Consider the following 3412-nt stretch of genomic DNA (forward strand, 5'->3'; position numbering starts at 1 on the left):
TTTTATTTTCTTTTCCTATGTATATGTGATTTTTTTTTGGTTAAAAATTAAATATTTTTAAAGCTATATAAGTGACAAAGCACATGCATATTTAAAATGCATTTGACAACATGAAATGTGCCAGCAAGCTAAAAACAAAACAAGAAATGCATGTTTTAGTATATTGGTAAAAGCATATGTATATTAGAAACAAAAATTAAAACTCATCCATGTATATAGACATATCATGAATATAATTAAAGTTATTAGTAAAAGAAAACAAGAAAAGTTGCATATGAAAAGAAAATGCAGGGAAAATGAAAAATAAAAGACAATACAGAAGCATCAAATCTGAGTGATCCTATTTCTATTATCCCTATCAAATATATTATTATAGTGAAAAAAATGATGTCGATATTACAAATCATCAACATTAAACATTCCTAAAAGCCTATTGTCAGTTGTAAGTGATAAAATCCTTCAAAATATAATTCTTTTAAAGATGTATAATTACTTTTCGCTTTCAAAAAAGTTTCCACAAGTACATTTAAAATTTTTATTTCACCGTTATTTGGGTGTGTATCGTCAAAATATGCGTGTAAACAAAATTATTTCATTTCAAATTTATTTCTATCCAAGAGATTAGGAAGAAAAACAAATATAGTTTACTTCAACAACCCAACCATGCACATATACGGATAGGGACATATATGCAATAGCACCCATATAATTCTTTATAATTTTATCCATAATTGCTTTGGGATTAAATAATTAATCTAATATTCTTATCCATAGCTAATTGACATTTTATTCGTAATTACTTTGGGAAAAAATACACACACATACACAAGTGTAAATACCTGTAAATAAGTTGGTGCTCAAATATAATTTTTTCAAAAAGGTGCATTTGCTTATGGATTTTGGAATACTTCCCTCTAAATAGTTATCATCAACAGCCAACAATTCCAGAAAAGTGAGATGATGACACTTTTTTTTTTTTGTTGGAAAATTGGCATTTAAAAGATTCCTTCCAAGGTTAACATCTCTTAAAGAAGGCATGTTCCAAGAAATGAAAGAATTTCATAATGCAAAATATTTAATTATTTAATTTGATGGTTTAGACAAACTAGCTTATATTTGAGGAATGGAAATATCTTCAGTTTAAACTGTTAGAAGCAATATAGAATAAGCACTAAATTTATAGAACAAGCATAAGGAAGAATTTTCTAAAGTATGCATTTTTTTGGATGTTTACAGTACGAATACTTTCTCAATCTAGTGTTGCATGTGTTTTACGTTAATGATGAGAGTGGTCGTTATATGCATTTTTATTGACACAAGATTCAAAAATAAACTTTATACTTAATAATGATATCCATCTTTAGAAAATAAAGCTCACAATGTTAAGAATATAATTATTTTCAGAAATTGAATACATTACTAATCATTAAGTCCCATATAGGATATCAACATACATAGGCCAACGAAGATTATTTTTCTAGTTGATAAAAATATAACTGAATCTTATAAAGACACGTATTTAAAGTACACTACAGATGTGAGATCCTAGTAGATGTTAATATGTAATATATGTATAAGTACTTTTGAAGTTATAAAGTATATCCTAACTCTTAAGTTCTCAATTATTGAAGACTTAACTCACCTAAACTTTGTTTCTAACTAATATAATATAAAAAAGTTGTAGTGGGTTGCATTGTTATAATTGTTATCAAGTCTTATGTGCTTCGGGGTATCCTTGAAGTCATTGGCTTACTTCTTTGAGGTGTCCCGATTCAAATGTCATATTCCTTAGAATTAAACAAATACCTTTTTTCAGAATGATATAACACAAATCAACACAAAAATTTCAATATTAGAACTGAGTTATCTAATAGTATATTATTTTTTTTGAGTGAATTCAGTAGTATTATTATTGAAAAAGTGAATGCTATGTTATATCGCCTTGCTTTTTAAATAGTTAACTCCAATTATGAAAATGAAGGCCACAGATTTTTGGTGGTTTGCGTAATTATAATGGATTTAGTAATTATCATTAAGTAAAAATAAAGTTCTTATCTAAATTGGTTTAAGAAAAAAGAAAGAAATGGAAATGAAGAGAAAAGAAGCTTACACTTGCCTCCAAGTCCAAATCTGGTTATAAATGTCATAATTTATATTTTTCATGCAAGCACTAAGTATGAATTCTTTATATATATCTAAATTTAAAATTTTATTATTTTTATTCTTTGCAAGTAATATACATAAGAAATAATAGCTAATAATAAATAATAAAATTAAAATATAATTTGAATAGTCAAAATTACAAGGGAAATTATGTATAGGTTCCCTGGAGCAGACTATTTTATAGATAAGTCCCGTAAAATTTAAAAACCACAATTAGGTCCCTAAGATCTGAGTGTAATTTGAAATTAGCTTGCAATGATAATAATACCCTTATTAAACGTACATTATATCAATCAAATGATTAATTTACAACTACTTCATTAGCAATTTATAACTATACTTTTAATTTTTTACAACTATGACCTCACATATCTAATAGTTAAACAATCATGTATTATTAACAAAGTTTAACATTAATTTTCAATTGAAAAAAAGTTTAACATTAATTATTTACAACTACTTCTTCTATGATTTACAGCTATAACTTCAATTTCTTATAATTGTAACTTTACATATTCAATAGTTAAATTGATCAGTTTAATTAATGGATATGTGAAGTTATAATTGTAAAAAGTTAAAGTTATAGTTGTAAATTATTGATGAAGTAATTGTAAATTATTTGACTGATATAATGTACATTGTTTAATAGGGGCATTATTATCTTTTATCCTGAATTCAAATTATACTCAAGTCCTAAGGGATCTAATTTTAGTTTCTAAATTTTGCAAGACTTATTTATAATAAGTTTGCTCCACGAGACATATATGTAATTTTTCCAAATTACAATTGAATATATTGTAAGCTTTACTAATTTAGAAAAAAAACCCCTTGAAAATGTTTTGAATGATAGAATAGATTATTATTCCCATGCTAGCTGTTGTAGAATGCACTGTGGTAAAGAAACAATATCCTATTGCTTCAATTCCTTGTAGATACGTGATTTATTGGAAAAAATTGATAAAAAAATTTTTAAAAAATGAAACTGATAAAAAATGCATGAAAATATAAAAAAAAAAGAATATAAAATAGTCGAGACAAACCTAGATCCTTCCACATGAACTGTATGGAAATATATCATGCCAACCAAATAGATCAATTTAGAGCAAAAACAAATATAGGTATAAAAAATAATCCAAAACATACCTGATAAAGTGTTATAAGACAAATATAATAACTCAAGTGAAGATAAGTTGAAAATTGTTTGGGGAATGATTCCTGAAAGGTTGTTTCTTGAAAGTCGTAAATTTTC

This window comes from Prosopis cineraria, unplaced genomic scaffold (assembly GCF_029017545.1).
Source record: "Prosopis cineraria cultivar Desert tree isolate PC_DT_omini unplaced genomic scaffold, ASM2901754v1 PC11, whole genome shotgun sequence".
Lineage (NCBI taxonomy): Eukaryota > Viridiplantae > Streptophyta > Magnoliopsida > Fabales > Fabaceae > Prosopis > Prosopis cineraria.